Consider the following 23,604-nt stretch of genomic DNA (forward strand, 5'->3'; position numbering starts at 1 on the left):
TTGTTTAAGCTTTTTTTCAACTTATTATAAATGTTCTTCTTATTTTCCTCTCTGTTCACTACTTTTCTTCCCATCCAGTATTGTTTTTTTTTACTTTTTTTTCATCTTATTGTAAATGTTCTTCTTATTTCCATTTCCGTTTGCTTCTCTTCTTTCCATTCAATATTTTTGTTTAAGCTTTTTTTCAACTATTTGCAAAAAAAACCGGAATGTATTAGAGCTTTTTTTCAAATTATTATAAATGTTCTTCTTATTTTTTCCTTCGTTTGCTACTCTTCTGCCCATTTAGTATTTTTGTTTAAGCTTTTTTCAACTTATTATTAATGTTCTTCTTATGTTTCTCTCTGTTTGCTACTTTTCTTCCCATCCAGTATTTTTTTTCATTTTTATTTTCATCTTATTGTAAATGTTCTTCTTATTTTCATTTCCGTTTGCTTCTCTTCGTTCCATTCAATATTTTTGTTTAAGCTTTTTTTTCAACTTATTATAAATGTTCCTCTTATTTTTCTCTCTGTTCACTACTTTTCTTCCCATCCAGTATTGTTTTTTTACTTTTATTTTCATCTTATTGTAAATGTTCTTCTTATTTTCATTTCCGTTTGCTTCTCTCCTTTCCATTCAATATTTTTGTTTAAGCTTTTTTCAACTGCAAACTGCAAAAACCGGAATGTATAAGAGCTTTTTTCAACTTATTATAAATGTTCTTCTTATTTTATTCTTCGGTTGCTACTCTTCTTCCGATTCAGTATTAATGTTTAAGCTTTTTTTCAACTTATTATAAATGTTCTTGTTATTTTTCTCTCTATTTACTACTTTTCTTTCATCCAGTATTATTTGAACTTTTAATTTCAACTTATTGTAAATGTTCTTATTTTCATTTCCGTTTGCTTCTCTTCTTTCCATTCAATATTTATGTTTAAGTTTTTGTTCAACTTATTATAAATGTTCTTCTCATTTTCTTCTTCATTCGCTACTCTTCCTTCCTTTCAATATTTTTGTTTGAGTTTTTTTCAACTTTTTTATAAATATTGTTCTTATTTTATTTTATTTTGTTTTGTATCTTATTTCGCTCTCATAATTGAGCATTAACATAAATGAGTATTAACATTTCATCTAGTATTATTAATAATAATTTTACTAACCGGAATCTAGATTCTAAAATGTTGATTCTCGCCGATTTTACTTATTTATACAGATTTAAACGGTACTATACGTAGGATAACAGAAAAATGGTGGCATCATGGAATGAACTAAGAAAAATCTATTTGAAAGAAGATGTAAGAAGGAAAGGTTAAATATAATTTTTTTTTTTGGAATAACTAGAGAAGAAGTGGCGAATGGGGTTGCAGAAAGATTTCATTCATTATAGTCTATAGATTGTTTTTTTTCAAGCTTCTGATATCGCGATCATATCAATAAAATTTATATTTAATAACTACCACGGAACATCTTCGAAAATGAACGTGAATCAATTGGACAACATTGGTCGCATCGTAAACTCTTTCCAACTCTCTTTTTCCCGCTGCCACAACCACAACCAAAACACTGGAATTTACAACGCCCAACCGGCAGTGTTCGGTGTACCAAAATCGTACAAACCCATTTGTATGGGACCTAGGGGTATTAGGATTTGTTTTCGCTAACATCGTGCCTCGTTATGATGGAGGATACTGTGGATCGTTACACAATGCAAAAGTTCGCATCATGAACAAAGCCGCATAAATTTGAGCTGTCGGCACCCATTGCGCAGTTACATATCAGGGAAGCACATTTTGCCGTAAGCCCAAACGGTTTATTAATGTCAGTTTTTGTTCCAATAAAATCAAAAAGCGCAAAAATAAACTTGAATCGTGGAATTTACACAATCGAGTAAAAAATTGGGTACGAAGAATAGGCCATCCAAATAATCAAAAGTGCAAAAGTATCAATCGATATCGTTGGGTTAGACAAGCCACGAAGGTGTTCTGTATCGAGCAGAAATTGGATGTGAAAATGGATTCTGTATATGAAAATTTCCAATGTTTGATTAGCATTACATTTGAACATGTACTTATTTTTAAATCAAAACCTTTCCAATCATTTTAGCTCATAACTTGCCATGATTAGCCAAAAATAATCACGTTATAATGAACCATGTTTTCGTTTTCTTTCAGATTGCCAACCAATCAATTTACCAAGGCTCAATCTAAACTGAACTCGTTTCATCGAGACGAAGGTAAGTGTTCATTACGAACAGCCGTAAAACACAGAGGGAAAAAAACTTCCCCCAATCGAGTGGTTTCCAACCAATTTCAAATTGAGAATTCACAGTGTGCGTTAGGCACTCGGCGTGTACGGTCGTATTCTCTGATAGCTCCGCGATTTTCGATATGTTTTTGCTAGTGCTGCGCCATCCGGATTGCAATGCTTGTCAGGTCTCTGCCTCTCGGTTTTCCGAAGACTCTTCGTTAGTAGTGTGTGGTAGGGACGCGAGTGGTAGAACATGGAGAGTACGTGGCAGAAGACTGCATTATTGCTTTAATATAAGTGGTGCTAGAATTCATTTCGATCATCAAAGAAACGCGCTTGCTAAAGGAAAAAATAGCATTATAAAACTAAACAAGTCCGCTAATGGAAAAAGTGAGCGACAGAAAATAAAACCAGGGAAGTGGTTGGAATGTGTTGATTCAATGGCTCGGCGATATAACCACTACAGTGAAAATAGCGAAAAACATAAATACATCAGAGCATGTTTTTCTTGAAAATGTTAAATGGGTGAGAGAGTTCCATATCATTATTCATAATGATGCTTTTTAATAGTCATGTTCTCTTTTTTGAATGTAAAATGTACTTTGATCTGGAAATCCTGCAGGCTATTATATTTCTGATTGTAAGTTCGTATGTATTGGTGGGAGGTTGCAAAAATACAGTTCGGTGTTTATATACAACACACACTATAGCAACCAGAGAGACCAGATCTGCAGATTTGTCTGTAAATCTGCAAATTTCGTGTATAGTGCTGCAGCTCGCCAAGTCAGTTCTGCGTGTCATCTCTGATAGTAACTACGTTCAATCTGGTAAACTAATTCGTTGGTCCCGCGGCGGAGGGGCCAAGCTGCGGGAGACGGTTTCTCTTTGGTTGCTTTTTCTTTAACGATTTACCAGATTGATTTTATATATGACGACTAACTCTTCGCAAAATATTTAAGTTAAATCCACAAGCTTCGATTTATAAAATAAATTTTCAAGAAATTAAAGTACTGACTCCGTAATAATCAAAAGAGAAAGTAAACACGCCAACACTGCGAAAACGATTCAGTAATAGCCGTTCAACCGAGAAGGTTGTGTATAGAAGCGTACAGTTTAATAACGCTGGTTAGTTTACACGCGTTAAATACGACAACGGTTGAACTACAGGTGACCTGTTGGCAGCAGCCGTTAAAACGTATAGTCGTGCTGCATAAGAGAGCCCTAGTGCTGGGCCAAGCTGGTGAAGGAAACAACAAAGGGCGTTTCCCAAACTCTACCCAGGCCGCAATATACAGCCACAAGTGCTGAGCAGGAGAGTGCAAAGGCACATCGAAGAGGAAGAGTGCAAAGGCACATAGAAGCAGGAGAGTGCAAAGGCACACCGGTGCGAAGGCACTTCGGTGCAGAAGCATATCGGTGCGGAGCACTAGGAAGAAGGAGACAAGACAACTCGGTCTTTCCACTGCCATACAACACGCAGGTATACACCGGTGACCTGCGCTGGTTACAGCTGGCGAAGACGAAAGCAAATCGGAATTCGAGTGGTGCTGGATGTCAGGTAGCAGTAGCATCACATCCAACAATCAGCATCCAACAAGAACATCTAGAGCAACGAGGATCTACACGGCAGTGCAACGGAGATAGACAACAATTTCAAGGTAGAAGTTTTTTCTTTTCCTTTTGATTGAGTACTGTGTAGTGTTGGTTTCAAATTTTATTTTAAAGTTTAGTTAAAAATTTTAATGTAATGGATGAATCCATGGACGTAAATCCTAGCATGAATCCGATACCCCCACGAACGAAAAAATATCAGGAGAGCTCTTCTGGGCCTTGGATAGTCTTTTTTAGACGTATATCAAAGCCATTAAACATTTTTCAAATTAATAAAGGTTTGACATCACGATACTCTTCAATCAAAGAGATCATAAAAGTAAATAACGATAAAATTCGTGTTGTGGTAAATAATTTGAAACACGCGAATGATATTGTCTCTTCGGAACATTTCAATAAAGAGTATAAAGTTTACATACCCTCCAAAGATGTCGAAATTGACGGTGTTGTTACCGAAGCGAGTCTTTCGGTAGATGATTTACTCAAGCATGCTTGAGGGTGTGAAAATACTGGAGTGCAAACAACTGTACTCAGTAGTTCATGAAGAGGAAAAAAAAGTTTATCGCCCATCAGACTCGTTTCGAGTGACATTTGCCGGGTCTGCGTTGCCGTCCCATGTCTATGTCGATAAAATTCGCCTCCCTGTTCGGCTTTTTGTTCCAAATGTAATGAATTGTACGAACTGCAAAAAATTCGGCCACACAGCTACTTACTGTAGTAATAAACCAAAATATATTAAGTGTGAAGGGCCTCATAAAGATAATGATTGCAACAAGGAAATTGAAAAATGTATTTATTGTGGGAATAGTCCTCATGATGATATTTCAGTATGCACTGCATTTAAAGTGCACAAAGACAAAATTAAGCTTTCTTTAAAAGCACGGTCTAAGCTCACATATGCAGAAATGCTTAAAACGGTCATTGATGTCCCCCCTTTGGAAACCGAAAACGGGTTTTCAAATCTAGAGGAACCAGAGGACTCTGACTCTGACGAAAATAGTGAAGGTAATTCGTTTATCACTACCCAAGGGTCAGTTAAGAGAAAGAAGTCTTCCTCCAAATTACCAAAAAAGACACCTAAAATTTCATCTTCAAAAAAAGATCCCCGTGTTAAACAAAAAAAGTCAAAACCAAAGACTGTGCCTCCTGGTTTGTCAAATTCACAAACCAATCCAGGATCTAGCACAGAAAAAGGTAATAATCCTGTGGGCTCCATTTCACAGCCACCAACAGGATTACTGAAGTTTTCGGAAATTGTTGAATGGATTTTCTCAGCATTCAATATATCTGAACCCTTAAAGACCCTCATAATGGCATTCCTTCCAATAGCTAGAACCTTTTTGAAGCAGTTATCAGCTCAATGGCCAATTGTCTCAGGTTTTGTATCTTTTGATGGATAATTTATCACCCGTCGCAAATGATACAATCACTGTCCTGCAGTGGAATTGTCGAAGCATCATGCCAAAACTTGATTCATTTAAAATATTATTGCATAGTCAAAAATGTGATGTATTTGCTTTATGCGAAACATGGCTTACTTCAAACATAGCTTTAAATTTTAATGATTTTAACATTATACGTCTCGATAGAGACTCTCCGTATGGTGGAGTGCTTTTGGGAATTAAGAAATGCTATTCCTTTTATAGATTAAACATCCCTTCAACTTCTAGTATAGAAGTTGTTGCTTGCCAAATAAACATTAAAGGCAAAGATATTTGCATAGCTTCGGTTTATATTCCTCCAAAAGCACAAGTTGGACAGCAACAGCTTAATGAAATGGTTGAAGCCCTTCCTGCACCACGATTGATTCTGGGGGATTTAAATTCGCACGGTATTATGTGGGGTTCCGTTTACAATGATAGCAGATCATCTTTAATACAAAACATTTGTGACAATTTTAGCATGACGGTATTAAATATGGGTAGCATGACACGGATCCCAAGACCTCCTGCACGCCCAAGTGCATTAGATCTATCTCTTTGCTCAACATCAATTCGACTAGATTGCACCTGGAAAATATTGCCTGATTTACACGGTAGCGATCATTTACCAATCATCATCTCAATTAGCTGTAACAAATGTATTGCTAATTCAGCTAGTATTCCATATGATTTGACAAAAAATATCGACTGGATTAAATACCAAAGTAGAATCTCTAGTATTTTGAATTCAATGGAAGAGCTCCCTCCACTTGAAGAATATGACTTCCTCATTTGTTCGATTCTGGAGGCAGCAGAACAATCCCAAACTAAACGCTTTCCTGGGCCAACGACTAACAGAAGGCCTCCCAACCCCTGGTGGGACAAAGAGTGCTCAGAGGCTAAACTCGCAAAACAAAATGCTTGCAAGACGTTTCTAAAACGGGGAGGAGGAACTCCTCAGAATTTTGAAAAGCTTATGGTTTTAGAAACCAAGTACAAGAGCATACTTCGAGCCAAAAAATGTAGCTATTGGAGACATTTTGTCGAAGGTTTGTCAAGAGATACCTCAATGAGCACTCTTTGGAACACGGCCAGACGAATGAGGAATCGTAACGTGGGCAATGAGAGTGATGAATACTCGAACCGATGGATATTTGACTTTGCTAGGAAAGTTTGCCCAGATTCTGTTCCTACGCAGAGCATTATACGGGAATCTCCTCCAAATAATGGTTTTATTAATAACCCATTTTCAATGATGGAATTTTCTATAGCACTCTTGTCTTGTAACAATAACGCTCCAGGGTTGGACAGAATTAAATTCAACTTGGTGAAGAATCTGCCCAACCTCGCAAAAAGACGTTTGTTGGAATTGTTCAACAAGTTTCTTGAGCAAAATATTGTTCCACCTGACTGGAGACAAGTGAAAGTTATCGCCATTCAAAAACCGGGGAAACCAGCTTCCAATCACAACTCATATAGACCCATTGCGATGTTGTCCTGCATCAGAAAATTGTTCGAAAAAATTATTCTACGACGTCTCGACACTTGGGTCGAGACGAACGGTTTGTTGTCAGATACTCAGTTTGGCTTCCGTAGAAATAAAGGGACGAATGATTGCCTTGCATTACTTTCGTCTGACATCCAAATTGCCTTCGCTCAAAAGCAACAAATGGCATCTGTATTTTTAGACATTAAAGGAGCATTTGATTCAGTTTCCATTGATGTTCTTTCAGACAAGCTTCACCAAAATGGACTCCCAGCGGTTATAAATAATTATTTGCACAACCTTTTGTCAGAGAAACACATGCATTTTTCACATGGCGATTTGGCAACACTCAGAAATAGTTACATGGGTCTCCCGCAAGGCTCATGCCTCAGTCCGCTCCTCTATAATTTTTACGTAAATGACATTGACAGCTGTCTAGTAACCCCATGTACACTAAGACAATTGGCAGATGATGGCGTGGTTTCAGTTACTGGACCCAAAGCTATTGATCTGCATAAACCATTGCAAGATACCTTAGATAACTTGTCCGATTGGGCTGTTCATCTTGGTATCGAATTCTCTGCGGAGAAAACAGAGCTGGTCGTCTTTTCAAGAAAGCATGATCCCGCGCAGCTTCAGCTTCATATGATGGGAAGAATGATTCAACAGGTTTTGACTTTCAAATACCTTGGGGTGTGGTTTGATTCCAAATGCACGTGGGGAGGACACATTAGGTTTCTGATAACAAAATGCCAACAAAGAGTAAATTTTCTTCGAACAATAACAGGATTTTGGTGGGGTGCTCATCCAGAAGATCTAATAAAATTGTATCAGACAACGATACTTTCAGTGATGGAATATGGATGCGTTTGCTTTCGTTCCGCTGCAAACTCTCATATTATGAAACTGGAGCGAATTCAGTATCGTTGTTTGCGAATTGCTTTAGGGTGCATGCATTCGACACATACAATGAGTCTTGAAGTTCTGGCGGGAGTTCTTCCATTAAAAGATCGATTTTGGGAGCTTTCATCACGCCTGCTAATAAGATGTGAGGTGCTGAATCCCATGGTAATTAATAATTTCGAACGACTAGTCGAGCTTCGATCTCAAACAAAATTCATGACAGTATATTTTAACCATATGTCACAGGAAATCAACCCTTCAAGATATATTCCTATCCGTGTCAGCCTCCTAAATGTCCCTGACTCAACTTTATTTTTCGATACATCCATGCAGCGCGAAGTGCGTGGAATCCCGGATCATCTACGTTCGACGGAAATCCCAAAAATATTTTCAAGTAAGTTCAGGCATATTGACTCTGAGAAAATGTTTTACACGGACGGATCGCGAATTGAAGAAGCGACAGGGTTTGGTATGTTCAACAATAATGTTTCGGCCTCATTTAGGCTTCAAGAACCTGCATCTGTTTATATAGCAGAGCTAGCAGCAGTTCATTATAGTTTGAGTGTAATCGTCACATTAATTCCAAACCATTATTTCCTCTTCACAGATAGTCTGAGTGCAATTGAAGCCATTCGCTCAAACATGACTGGCAAGACTGAACCGTTTTTCCTGGGCAAAATAAAACAGTGCCTGAACGACATATTGAACAATAATTATCTAATCACTATAGTCTGGGTCCCGGCTCATTGCTCCATTCCTGGCAATGAAAGAGCCGATATTTTAGCCAAACGTGGTGCTATTGAGGGTGAAATTTATGAGAGACCAATTGCTTTCAACGAATTCTATAGCTCGTCTCGCCAAAGAACACTTGCCAGCTGGCAAGCTTCTTGGGATAAAGATGATCTGGGTCGGTGGATGCACTCAATTATTCCGAAAATATCGACAAAGGCATGGTTCAGGGGACTGGATGTGAGTAGAGATTTTATTCGTGTGATGTCCAGACTCATGTCCAATCACTACACGTTAGATGCACATCTCCTTCGAATTGGGCTCTCCGAGACTAATCATTGTGCTTGTGGCGAAGGTTATCGAGATATTGATCATGTCGTTTGGACATGCGTGGAGTATCGTGATGTCAGATCTCAACTAATAAATTCTTTGCGTACCCAAGGTAGACTATCCAATATCCCAGTTCGAGACATTCTTGCTTGTCGTGACCTTTCATACATGAAACTTATTTATCATTTCATAAAGAAAACTGGAGTTTCAATTTAATAAAGGCCCCTTTCAAGACTTAGTTCTGATCCCAGCTGCGTCCATGAGTTCAACCAATAGCTAAATTAGAATAAAAATAATGTAATGATACAAACAAACTCGAAACAGTTTATGAAATTATTAACAAAATGTCTGAAAATAACAGCTTATTTTATAATTTATAGAAGTTAATCGTTTGGTTCAAATAATATTTCCGAGTAGATTTCATAATTAATGACGAGTTACCTAAGATGATATTTAAGTAATAAGAGAATATGTTTTAATAAATGCAAAACGTTGTGACTATGTTAGAATTAAATTAGGATAAGAATATTATGTAAAAGTGATGCTACGGCGAAGAAAAACTTATGTAAACTGCCTTAAGAAATAAACGTATTTATGAAAAAAAAAAAAAAAAAACACTGCGAAAACAATGAGCCCTGTGGTAAAAAAGAGTACAAGTTGCACCCGAGGCCAGACTACAAAGCCGCATTGCCAGTTGTCTCATCTTGTTTAGGGTTTTTACCAGAGATGCCAGATCTGCAGATTTGTCTGTATATTTGCAGATTTCATATATAGTGCTGAAGACCTTTTTTACAGATTCATGAAAATCGAGTTTCTCGTAGACTTTCAACAAAAATTCCAATACCAAAAAATTGCCATAGGTTCTATATTAACATATTGATTGATATATTAGAGCTTAATGCTTTGATGCAGTATTATACGACATTTCAACGAGGCGTATTATATTAAATTATATTGTTTTATGTTATATTAAATTGTATATGTTATATTATAGGTCGTCAAATGGTGAGATAACAAAGTCCTCATATATTGCCACATGTGGTTCTGTTGTTTATTGCATTATTGGTTATATATTGAATTGAATTATATTACATTGTATTATATATTGTTGTTATTATTATTATTATTATTATTCTTTTTCTTATTCTTCTTATTATTATTATTATTATTATTATTACTATCATTATAATTATTATTATGATTAACAAAGAAATATTATATTTCCTTCAGTACTTCGACGAAAGAAGAGCATAACTTACCCAGCGACATCAACTGTTATACATTGTATCATAGCATATTATTTCATATAGTATCTTCTGTTGTTATATTATGTTGTATGGTATTATACTGCATTGCATTTTATCATTGTATTATATTATATAATATTATATTATATTGTATTATAAGTATATGTATTGTGTTATATTGCATTATGTTATATTATATTACATTACATTATATTATATTATATTATATTATATTATATTATATTATATTATGTTATATCATATTATATTATATTATATTATATAATATTATATTATATTATACTATGTTATATCACAGAGAATAGATATCCAACAGACATTCATACGTGCGAAGTCGTGTGCAACGGTGATTTTAAACGGATTTTCACTTGTATGCTTTACACAGCTTTTAAAAAAGTTTGTAATAGCTTGGTAGTACACTGTATTGCATTATATTATGTTATATTGTGTTATGTTTATTGAGTTATATCATATTATATTGTATTGTATTATATTATATTATATTTTTTTATATAAATTTATATTATATTATATTATATTGTATTATGCTCGAGTATATCGACAACGGGGAGGGGCAGGGAGTGCATCAGGGTATCTTACAAGTGAATGACTGGATGAAGGAGTGAAATGTCAACCCGATTCACAGGGGAAAGCTGTGTGTTTTCCCCAGAAGGTCTGAAATAAGTAAGATGCACCCTTCTAACAAACAAACCATCAGGCAGGTTTAAGCTGGTACAGCGAATTCTTTTATTATATGGCCGGATGTTATTGCTGGAAGGCGCCGGGTCCTCAAAGCCCATTTTGGCCTTCTTAACAGCAGTAATATAAAAGTTATCTGATAATCAAATTCGGATCTACTGTAAGTCTACCTGCATCCACTGGTAATGCCTTGAACTGATGGTGGCTTCACACATACATACATACATACATACAATTTCAAATTGAGAATTCCATCTTGGAACACTGAATCACAATTTTTTGATTTTATGTCTCAGAGACAAAAAAAAACAATTTGTGCGGAATCTATACCGATTGAATTTCCTTTCCTTTTTTTATTAGAAACGTCAATTCTCACGAGCATAACTATTATAACCAGAGCGAATAAAAGTCATTTTCATTGACTAAAAAATAGATGAAAATGACCAGAAATTACTGTCACTCTCAGCTTCGCTTGCAAACTATGAGAACGAAACCCATGTCCAGTCAATGACATAAGCGGGACAATAGTTTCAGAATTGTGTTTGTTCTTTCATTTGCCCTTTCAGTCATTTGCAGTTTCCAGTGAAATTATCCAAAGAAGTTCTGGGATATAATTACTTCGATTTGCCATATTTTAGTCACTTTTTATAGCCAAGCGTCAAAGATTTTCGATACGTCGATGAAAGAATTCTGCTGATGCTCCCTGAAGTAACGTCTTCAGTTTGGTTTGTTTGGTCTTGTCATAGAGGAAAGAGTGACGTTGTCAAATATACTCTCTCATTTTTTCGATGAGAGACGAAAATGATTCGTCTCTTTTCTTTTGTTCTGGTGTCGGTCATTTACGAATGAGACAGTAAAACCAAATACAAATAATAATACCCCTAGGTCCCATACAAACAGATCATAAATGTTTGGTTCATAGATTGATCAAGTTAGCCTAGCCTAATTTACTGTTTGGAGTTGATAGAATATCCGTGAAAAAATATAAAGTATCTGGCAACGAAACCACGGAAGATCGTGGTTGCTACGACACGAATTAGGTTAGTTTGTTTTTATTTAGGGGAATAAGCTGTTTTTCGCCATGGACGATTTCGACAAAGGACCTGATGTGTTCCAAATGCTTCGATTGAATATAGCGCCAGTGTTCATTCATTTTCCGGCGAAAGGAAACCCGAAACCGGCGGACACTATGGATATTCAGAGAGTAGGTGTTTCGGCGGAAGTTATCTGCAAATGGATACAGGGGCGAACCGATATTCAAATAAAAATATTCCGCTCTTCGAATTATTCAGCGACGATCACTCTTCTGATGCTAACCGCATTCGTTGGAGGACTTGCGAAGCAACAACTTGGACTTTTTGTACAACAATCAAATGTGGGGATTTTTGGCGGTCATTTTCTGCCTGGCAATGGTTTCGGGTCAAATGTGGTATCATATCAGAATTCCACCGTTTGTACACAAGGACCAAAATGAAGTAATTGTTCATAGGTTTTTGTTTAGCGGTTGTTTATTATAATAAATTCAGGTTGTAACCAATAAACAAACGAATTGTTAACGATTTATTAATTTTAGTTTAACGTAAAGCCGCCATTACTAAGTTCAGTTTTTGCAATACCTGAGCGGAAACATATATTGGAGAAGCCAAATGAAGAAAAACTAACAGAAAAGATGAATTTTTGGAAAAAGATACGCTCAGAGACAGGACTCGAACCTGCGTTCTAATGCATTCCGTGCATACGCGCTACCATTTCGCCACTCTGAATCTTGTTTTAGTCACTCTAAAACGCCAAACAGACACAATAGCGCGTACATCGAACATGTACGAACTCAGAACTGTGTTGTTCTGAGACTACGCAAGAGGTATTCCAAGACCCAATAACTGCTTGGAATATAATCCTTATAGACTACATTGTGCCACAACGAGAACTACAACGATCTTTTTTTTTTGTTGTTCATATTTTTAAAGCTTATTTGTCTATTCTGATCTGTTTCAGGAATACTTTGAGTCATCCAAGGTCTTCACTGAATCCCGAGCATGGAACGTCAAGATTAGGTTTTTTCATGCACTTTGTTATTTTGGTAGATCTTAAGGACTATACTCCTAGTATTTTTGGATGAACAAGCACTACCTCATAACTGATCACAATTATCCAATTAATTGGATGTGATACAACGAGTATGGGCCATCAAAAAAGAAACTCCCTAATGTCATCGGTTTCGTTCGTAGACTTAAGGTCTATATACCAAGGAGGTTTAGGAAAGACAAGAACTCCCACAGACATTACCACAGTATGTCGAGAACATACCGCACTCAAAAGTTATGCAAAAGTCACCAGTCACGCGTTTATATACTGATTTCTTTTTTCCAGTCAAATTCTTGGATGCTCCTGACAATAACTAGTTTCCATGAAACCAAACAATTCCGTAATGTATATTTCATAAAATTGAATTCACTGAAGCATGTTGGATTGTTTTGTATATAGGGTAAGGGCACAGACTAACAGACAGGACACTCAAATTAGATTCTTCATCCATTTTAACGGTCATTTCGAATATTTCTTTACTTGGGACAGTACTCGCATGTGTCATGAAGGCGCCACGTTACACTACCAAAAACAATCAGTCTGTCATCTAGACTGTGTTTTTTTTCATTTACCAACAGAGTTGCCATTCATACAGAATTACCTGCAATGTATTGATTTGTATACGTTCCTGCGAATTTCATGCAGGATACAGATATAACACATATTGCCAAAACTAAAGGGTGATTTTTTAAGAGCTTGAGAACTTTTTTAAACAATAAAACGAATAAAATTTGCAAAATCTCATCGGTTCTTTATTTTAAACGTTAGATTGGTACATGACATTTACTTTTTGAAGATAATTTCATTTAAATGTTGACCGCGGCTGCGTCTTAGGTGGTCCATTCGGAAAATCCGCTTTTTTATCGACAAATTTTGTTCAGCGATGAGGCTCATTTCTGGTTGAATGGCTACGTAAATAAGCAAAATTGCCGCATTTGGAGTGAAGAGCAACCAGAAGCCGTTCAAGAACTGCCCATGCATCCCGAAAAATGCACTGTTTGGTGTGGTTTGTACGCTGGTGGAATCATTGGACCGTATTTTTTCAAAGATGCTGTTGGACGCAACGTTACAGTGAATGGCGATCGCTATCGTTCGATGCTAACAAACTTTTTGTTGCCAAAAATGGAAGAACTGAACTTGGTTGACATGTGGTTTCAACAAGATGGCGCTACATGCCACACAGCTCGCGATTCTATGGCCATTTTGAGGGAAAACTTCGGAGAACAATTCATCTCAAGAAATGGACCGGTAAGTTGGCCACCAAGATCATGCGATTTGACGCCTTTAGACTATTTTTTGTGGGGCTACGTCAAGTCTAAAGTCTACAGAAATAAGCCAGTAACTATTCCAGCTTTGGAAGACAACATTTCCGAAGAAATTCGGGCTATTTCGGCCGAAATGCTCGAAAAAGTTGCCCAAAATTGGACTTTCCGAATGGACCACCTAAGACGCAGCCGCGGTCAACATTTAAATGAAATTATCTTCAAAAAGTAAATGTCATGTACCAATCTAACGTTTAAAATAAAGAACCGATGAGATTTTGCAAATTTTATGCGTTTTATTGTTTAAAAAAGTTCTCAAGCTTATAAAAAATCACCCTTTATATACATAATTGCACCTACTTCTCATCCTCCAACGCAATACAAAATCGAACCCGTTTTGTTACAATATTTACTTGCTTCTTGTCTCCCGCCACTTACTTTCGGGTGAAAATTGCCAACACAATCAAAAATAGTCTGGATGAACAACGTAGAGAAAAATAAATGTTTACCTTCCAACATCGCTAAAAAAGTTCAATATATTATCAACGTAATCCAATAATTTATTGTGATGATTCGTTTTCCAATTTTATGAAGAAATCAGGCATCCCTGCAAGCAGCTGATCGGTGTTGACAAACGAGGGGAAACCTACTAGTAGAAAAACTTTCACATAACACAAGGGATGTACCGATAGTAAATAGTTCGCGCAGTACAATATAGGAGGAACTAGTGCATTACGAAAAATTATTTTTATAAGAATTTTCTCATACTGTCATTCTGGGGTAAGGGCTCCCTATTTCATCTCATTTGTAAGGACGTTACCTTAACAGCCTGATTTAGCCATTAAAATCACTACGATTTTTTCATATTTCTGCTTAATTCGCCTTGCTCCACATTGGGAATTGATTCACATTCCTTGGAAATTAAAATAATATTCAAAAGTCAGCTAAAAAACACCTCCGATATGTTCACTACTGTGCTCCTAATCCTAATCTCAAAGGTTTTTTATTCATCCCATCGTTGGTCTTTTATTCATCCCATAAATTAACAATGGCGACTGCAATCAAAATCAAAATATTGCACTATTACACTCTCAGGTTCAAACTGTCAGAATTCTTCTTAAAAAGGACACAATGCCATCTATGAGACAACACATGATATTTTTAGAAACAGTTTGGAATCATTTCGACATTTGAAATTTTTTGGATCGTTTTCGTTACCTTTCGTTTAAAATTTAAAATCTTACTGTGCAGTTAATTTAGCCCTTCTAAAAACAAAATTCAGAACCAGAGATGCCATTCATACAGATTTATCAATATTGCATAGATTTTTGCGTTCGCATACTGATTTAAATCAGAGCACAGATTTTCTAAATTTAATTCATATTTGTGAAGGTTCATAAAAAGTGAGGAGTGAAAAGTTAGACTTTTCTCTCTTTAAAAGTTTATTGATCAATGGACAAATCACATGTTAAAATGGACATCTTTTGTGCAAATTTTTGATGATGAACACTGATAAACATTTATATTAAAATTTTAAACCAATTTGAATTGATTCATTTTATTAGTGAAAACAAATAGACCAGATACACATTTTCTATGAAAATATCTCGCATCACTGTGCACAGCCGATGAAACACACACACACACTTAACAGCGTTATGTAGTGGAAAGAAACCAGTGCTACTAGTTTTGCCACAATGGTTATTTCATTAGTATTTAACACGCTCTTAAATTTTAAATGTAAATATCAACAATATAATTAAACTAATGTCACGGATACCAAAAAAAATACTTGTTGATGATAATTTGAAGAAGGAAAAACATATTTTTTTATGTAACGTTATGAGAAAATTTTGCAACTTTGCGAAATCAAATGAGATGAAAACAAAGCATAATCAAGTGAACTAAATGAAAAATTTTCATCTCATATTTTTGAAGACTTTTATTGCTTGTCGGGTAATTGTTGAAGCTTTTAATCGTTAATTAAACAAGTGGCAAGTGAATTATCAATAGTAGTGTAATTGTGCGATCATGTGATCATGTTTTGAGACGAATCGATTAGTAGATATTCAGAAAAATGACGAACTGTAGATCTTGAGACGAGAATGTGTCCTAGATTGAAAAGTGAGTTTGTTTTAAATAAAATAAACTACAAACTACTTTGTTTTAAATGAAATACTACAGCCGGGTCGTAGTTTTTTTTTTTTTTTGAAAGTTTGGTGGAATATTGAGAAATTATTATGTGTTCAATTTAAAAGTATTCGAGCACTGTTTCCGCAGATTGCCGGTATAACCGAAATGGGTTCGTTTGGTCATCAACTAACAAGAGCTTTAAATTGGACCAATTCCAGGCCTAAATTCGATTATTTTTCACATATTTGACATAGTCATTCAAGTCGAGGTAAAAATGCTTCACAGGCGTGCGACCACAAGACCTGTTATATAAATCTAAGTTTTGTGATAATCGGTTCAACCTTCACTGAGATATCGAAATGGTTATGTTAGTTCAACATAAACTGTTAGGCCAACAACGAACAAAATCTACAAACTACAAGAATTAACCAGTCAATTCTATGGAAATCGCTTCTGTTTTAAACGTTACTTGTATTAAACTAAGGAGTGTTCCGAAAATAAGCTATCCACACACATTTGTGTTGTACGCATGTATTTGTGATTTTATTTTATACTCAGATCACAGCATGCTGTGCGTTTGACTGTCAGCTTTCGTTGTTTGTGCGGTTGAACTTCTGCGTTTTCAAAATGTCGCGTATTGAAAAAGAAGTGAACATTAAGGTTCTTCACATATGGCTAAGTGAGAAGGGTATTACTATGCGAAAATTGGCGAAGCGGTTCATCATGTCAGTGTTAAAACCATCATTAATAAGTTTGGGGAATACTATTCTTTGGATGAGCTACCAGGAAGAGGTACAAAACCCGCTTCTTCCAACCCGAAACTGGACCAGAAAGTGGTTTCTCTAATCATGAAAAACAAATCAATGTCAATACGTGATTTGGGCAAAAAAGCAGGAACGAGTGTCGGAATGATCCAGCGTATCAAGAGGCGAAATCACCTGAAGACCTACAAGAAGCAGGAAATCTCGAAACAAAAAGTAGCACAGAAGAAGCGAGCAGAAACAAGGGCCCGGAAATTGTATTCGCGTTTTCTGCAGTGTCCGGATGCATGCGTTTTGATGGACGATGAGACTTATGTAAAGGAGGACTCAAAAATCCTTCCAGGTCCACAATACTTTACTGTCGTCTCTGGGGAGGATATGAGAAATGCGGACAGGTAGATTCAAGTGGAGAAACTCGGTCGAAAGGTACTGGTATGGCAAGCAATATGTTCCTGTGGTTTGAAATCAACCATTTTTTACACTACCGGAACTATAAATGCAGAAATCTATCGATCTGAGTGTCTCCATAAGAGATTACTGTCTTTATATAAGAAGCATAGTACACCTCCACTGTTTTGGCCGGCTTTAGCGTCGGCTCACTATGCCAAAACCATTCTCAATTGGCTTGCGGAGAAGAATATAAATTTCGTTGAGAAAAATATCAATCCACCAAATTGCCCATCGAACGTTACTGGGCAATCGTGAAGAGTGTCTTCAAGAAGACAGGTAAGGCATCTGGGAACATGCAGGAGTTCAAAAAAATTTGGGCTCAAGCGTCCGTAAAATGCCTTGCAACACTTGTCCGGAGCTTGATGAAGAGCGTTCGAAAAATAGTTCGGAAATTCGTGAAGAAATAACTTGAATTTCATCCGGTTTTCATTATGATCAAGTTTAACCTCGTACAATAAAGGATCAATTTTTAGTTTGAATAAAATATCGTTTTTTATCATAATTTGAAAAAAAAATTTGGATAGCTTATTTTCGATACACTCCCGATCAGATGCACATAACAAAATCATAACACAAGTATATCAACAGTTGATATGTATAACAATTTGTGTTATTTTGAGATATTTAACAAATGAAAACAGTTGAAAGGTAAAACTTATGATAACAATATAATAACAAAACCGGTTATGATGTTTCATTTTCATTCGCAAGACTCCTGATAAAGTTCATTAATTGAAAAAAATGAGTTTTTCCGTTTCTTCATATCGAAATATAATGATCAGAATTTCAAAGAACTAAAAGAAGAAACCAAATCACTAAACATATTATTCATTTAAAAAAAAATTATTCAACAATTTAGGATTGAAACGATGCTAAAAGTTGGCTGTGATATGGTTTTTCTGTGTTAAATTTGCTATCTAATTTATTACCACTATTGTTATAAATGTCTGCTTTCGGACTTCTGTAGTTATATCAAATTCAATATTGATTGTGATACAAACGTTTCAAAATCTGTTACGATTTTGTTCCCGCTAGAGTCTGTTTTGTTATGATTTTTGTTATTTTAACAGCTTACCAGTCAAAAATATTTCAAAATTTGTTATAAAACATTCTAAAATTACTCCAGTTGTTATAATTCTGTTATTTCCATCTGAACGGGCTCCTTACTACCTATCCGCCTAGCAATACCGTAACCGTAATTTCAATCCGAATCAAATTTGAAAATTTTTCGACTGTGAAAACCAGATTCATATTTGTTCATTTTTTTTTGCGCATACACTGAGGTCTGTTTTCACGCGGGGGTAACGAACCGCGTAAAAAACCGCAAAAAAAAAAACAGGGTAACATTGGAAATCCGCGTGAAGAAAGCGGCGTAAAAAATCCGCAATCATAAAAACCGCTTAAAAAGACTACGTTGTCCTACGATTTAGGGCACTAACACACGCACATACCCAGACATTTTTCGTTCTCGACAAACTGAGTCGAATGATATATGACACTTGGCCTTCGGACCCTGAAAAGCCGATTTTCCATAGGAATAGGACTATAACAGCTGTCCAAGTAAAGCGAAGCATGCTTGTTTCTTCTGATCAATTGGGCTATCTTTTCATGTGTTTTCCTATGCAGGGTAGTTTAGTTAGGAAAACTATTTCCCCGGTTAGGAGTTAGCTACGGGTTTGAGTCCCGTCTCTGCGGTGTCATTTTCGCGGTTTTCAACACATAGTTGCATTCGAATGTCATTTTGCGAATCTGTTTGCCCCGTTTCATACTGATTAAATTTAAAATTTCAAAACGTCAGGGAGAACAGTGGCAACATGTAGCGAGTATAATTGTATGCAAACAACAAACAGTCACAGTTTTGCGGGCAGAAAGTCGAAAAATTTTGTTTTTTCGGTGCAATATAAATTAAATGTAAATAGCACTCACTTTGTGTCTGCTTAGCCGGTCATGTTGATCCGCGAGGTGGCATTAGTAGTCCGACATAATCTGCTAATGCACTGATGAGCCGAAGGCAAAACGTAAATCAATTAAATATTTTCATTCAAACGCTGTCAAAAGACATCTTTTGATTGAAATATACATAATACACAAAACTACGGTAGATATAGTGCTGATATGTGTTTAGTTAGTCAAGTTAATTCACTAGAGAAGTATCGAGTAAATTTGCTCGTTGACTCGTTTGACTCAAAAACTCTACTGTTCAATGTTTGGAAGATTTCTTAGCATACTTGAGTTAATTCAATGATTGACAAACAGAAGCCACTTGCCATCAGCTGAATATTTACCACCCTACAAATACCATCGTTGGGTCGTATTTGTTCGAAGTAAACCACCGAAAACAGAGCCCACGACTAAACTGACTCTAAAACTGAAGTCAAGTAGCAGCAGTTTCGGCTTGGTTCTACGGTGTTAAATATAGTCACTAAATTCACTTAGCTCAGCAAAATACCTTGACCCAGTAGTCGTACTTCTTGTGCAAACCCACGAATGTTTAATGTTTGACTGTTGTCAGAAGCGTTTACCCTCCAGGGCGTACATTTCTGGTGCTGTTTGGAATCATGGCGGAACTCAGCATTCCACCTGTCTTTTCCAGTAACCGCACGGACAGTTTTCGACAAACACTTCACCGGAAGGCAAATTGCCAGAACTGACAGAAATTTTCTTTTGCAAATAACACATGGATGGAATGTTTCTGATAGCAAGAATTTTTAATTAATTTCAACCCATCTCCTGCATCGTTCTGGCGCTGGAAACGGACTCACGCCGAAGGTTCTATCTGTTACGGATCTCATCACGGTACTCGTTTGAAATAATTATTTCGACCTGTCGAATGCTTTTCTCCACATTGCTCCGAGTCATTACAGCTATGTAGCAACCTGTAGTTGAATTAATTGTAATTTCCTCAATTTGCTACTAAGACTCCGGGACGGGAGTACAATTCGACTCATCCATTCTGCATTGAAGGTTGGTTGCTTCTAACACACATTCCACAAGCGTTCAAATATCATTCGTCCGAAGGAAAGGCGGATGAAGCAAATCGTAAAGTGTCAGTTTCTGTTAAGTATGGCTAAAAGCTACGCTGGGCCAACCACCTGGTAATATTTCCGCTTTCCGAGAAACTACCGAAGAAACCGAAGAATTAATGTTTACCTAAGCCCAAATGGCTGGGGGTAGGGGGGGTGGTTGAATTCTTCGCCAGCTACTTTACTAACCCACACAGGACTTACTGGCTGCTGATGGGGGAGGTAACGAGTTCCAATTGTGACTCGAGCCAACAACCGGCAATGGCTGTGTGTCGGTGTTTGTTCCAACCGGTGGAGAAAGGAAGAAACTTTTTCTTACAATCCCATCGTTTCTTTTACAATTCGGTAGCGAAGTCATACGAACGACGAAAGCTCAACTCTGCTGCGGTATTTTTGGAGTTGAGCTCGTATATGTAATTCCGAATCCACAAGATAAGCGGCAAATTTCTATTTGTCGAACGTGACCGAGAGCGAACATTAATTGGGCAAATGGATAGGGTTGTTCAGAGCAGTAGGATAAATTTTACACAAAATCGATGCGGTTTGCAGGTATGAAAGAGCATATTTGCTGCAGTTGTTCAGTAGCATTTTTGGTCGATATTTCTGTGGGTTGAGGACTGAATTATTGGGCTATAAAATATCAATTATCACGTTAAAAAAAATTGTAAAAGAAAGGAAATTTAATACAATTTTGAAGCACATTTAAGGCAAAAGTCATCATAAGATAAGATGTTGGACCATTCCTACTACAAACAAGAACCCCCTTTGTAAAAAACTCTTTCTTTTTTGTTTTTCGTTTTTCGTTTTTCGTTTTTCGTTTTTCGTTTTTCGTTTTTCGTTTTTCGTTTATCGTTTTTCGTTTTTCGTTTTTCGTTTTCAATTTTTCAATTTTTCAATTTTCCTATTTTTCAGTTTTTCAGTTTTTCAATTTTCCTATTTTCCTATTTTTCAGTTTTTCAGTTTTTCAGTTTTTCAGTTTTTTAGTTAGTCAGTTTTTCAGTTTTTCAGTTTTTCAGTTTTTCAGTTTTTCAGTTTTTCAGTTTTTCAGTTTTTCAGTTTTTCAGTTTTTCAGTTTTTCAGTTTTTCAGTTTTTCAGTTTTTCAGTTTTTCAGTTTTTCAGTTTTTCAGTTTTTCAGTTTTTCAGTTTTTCAGTTTTTCAGTTTTTCAGTTTTTCAGTTTTTCAGTTTTTCAGTTTTTCAGTTTTTCAGTTTTTCAGTTTTTCAGTTTTTCAGTTTTTCAGTTTTTCAGTTTTTCAGTTTTTCAGTTTTTCAGTTTTTCAGTTTTTCAGTTTTTCAGTTTTTCAGTTTTTCAGTTTTTCAGTTTTTCAGTTTTTCAGTTTTTCAGTTTTTCAGTTTTTCAGTTTTTCAGTTTTTCAGTTTTTCAGTTTTTCAGTTTTTCAGTTTTTCAGTTTTTCAGTTTTTCAGTTTTTCAGTTTTTCAGTTTTTCAGTTTTTCAGTTTTTCAGTTTTTCAGTTTTTCAGTTTTTCAGTTTTTCAGTTTTTCACAGTTCGTGTATAACATCCATCGCGCACGGTCGTGTTTTTCTTTCGCTCTGTGCTCTTTCGTTGAATGTCGCTCGGGTTGCGCCATCCGGACTGCTATGTGTGCTGGGTTTCTGCCACCCGGATTCATGAAAGTGCAAGTGTTAGGGTGTTCTGACTGTGGAGTTTTCGCATGCAGAAAACGACAGGAACCAGGTTTAGAGCCCTCATCGCATAAGATCATATTTTCTGCTTTCTCAGTGTTAATTGTGTTTCGCTCGGGCTGTACCGGTCGGTCTTTTCGTATTCCGTTTCCGCCTCCCGGATTCGCATGGTTTTATATGCTAAAGAAGTCATTTTATTGATGATGCAGTGATGTGAAAATTTGAAAATGCCCTGAAATCAAAAGTGCGGAATCCCAAATTTTATTTCGTAATATTGATATCATTTCATTATTGCAACACGCAAGTCGCTATCGTGTATTTCACCACCAAAATAGAAATAGTTAACACGAGTACCTGAACATTTTAAAAAGTGATGTGCCATCTTGCGACAAGTAGCAGAAGTTGCTGTAGAGAACAGATTTTTCATTTTAGTGTGCTCTCCACGACAAATGGCTGAAACTACGTTCGGTCGCAAGGTTTTATTTTTCATGTATGATTTATCAATCGGACGATGTATTTGTAGTGATTCGTGTGGAGCACTCGTCGCGTAAGATCGCTCAAATTCATTTGCTGCGTTTTACTCGGACGATCATTATAGTGATGGCTATCATCGAAATCGCGAATGTTCAACGTTTTTGCTACTGGCGCGTCATCTTGGCCGCATGATTTAGTGTCTACCGCACGTAATTTAGGTGGTAAAGCGATCGACCAAGACACATTACTGAAAATACGTTAAATACAGGATTCAGGATACTGGTGAGATCGTTCCTTAAACATTTTTTCATATTCTGTTCAATTGACAATAGCAAGAGGTAGCATATTTCACAATTGTCAGTTTTCGCACTTGAGTTGTCTAGCGGAGGGAGATGAAGGATGATAACGTAAACCCTGCTATAGTATAGTATATTGTATTATATTATATTATATTGTATTATGTTATACTATATGTATTGTATTATATTATGTTATGTTGTATTATATTATACTATATGTATTGTATTATAGTATATAATATAGTATTATATTTTATTATATTATAATGAGTTATATTATTTGATTTTAATTATATTATACTGCTGCTGTTATAACATCGCGGAGGTACGGAATGTAGGCATCTTTGTTCGTCCAACCACTATAGTCAACATATTGATAAGAGATAGCTTATGTCACTATAATTGTCAGTTTTAGCGCATGAGTTGACTAGCGGAGGGAGATGAAGGATGATAACGGAAACCCTTCTATAGTATGGTATATTGTATTATATTATATTATATTATACTATGTTATATTATATTATGTTATATTATATTATATTGTATTATATTGTATTATGTTATACTATATGTATTGTATTATATTATATAATATTGTATTATATTATATTATATTATAATGAGTTATATTATTTGATTTTACTTATATAATAATGTTGCTGTCATTACTTCGAGGAGATACGGAATGTAGGCATCTTTTCTTCGGACAAACACTATAGTCAACATATCGATAAGAGATAGCAGATTTTACTATAATTGTCAGTTTTCGAACATGAGTGGATAGCGGAACGGAGATG

At 36.0% G+C, this 23,604-nt stretch overlaps 1 protein-coding gene across 4 annotated transcripts in view; it reads left to right on the forward strand.

Moving 5' to 3' along the window:
* LOC131432983 (uncharacterized) overlaps positions 1-23,604 on the forward strand; it is a 701,653-nt gene that overhangs the window by 265,687 nt on the left and 412,362 nt on the right. For all 4 annotated transcript variants that reach the window (XM_058599679.1, XM_058599682.1, XM_058599680.1 and 1 more), the window contains exon 2: positions 2,154-2,215. The gene's annotated coding sequence lies outside the window, so the exon portion shown is untranslated. The remainder of the gene's footprint in view (positions 1-2,153; positions 2,216-23,604) is intronic.

Source organism: Malaya genurostris, chromosome 2, assembly GCF_030247185.1.
Source record: "Malaya genurostris strain Urasoe2022 chromosome 2, Malgen_1.1, whole genome shotgun sequence".
NCBI lineage: Eukaryota > Metazoa > Arthropoda > Insecta > Diptera > Culicidae > Malaya > Malaya genurostris.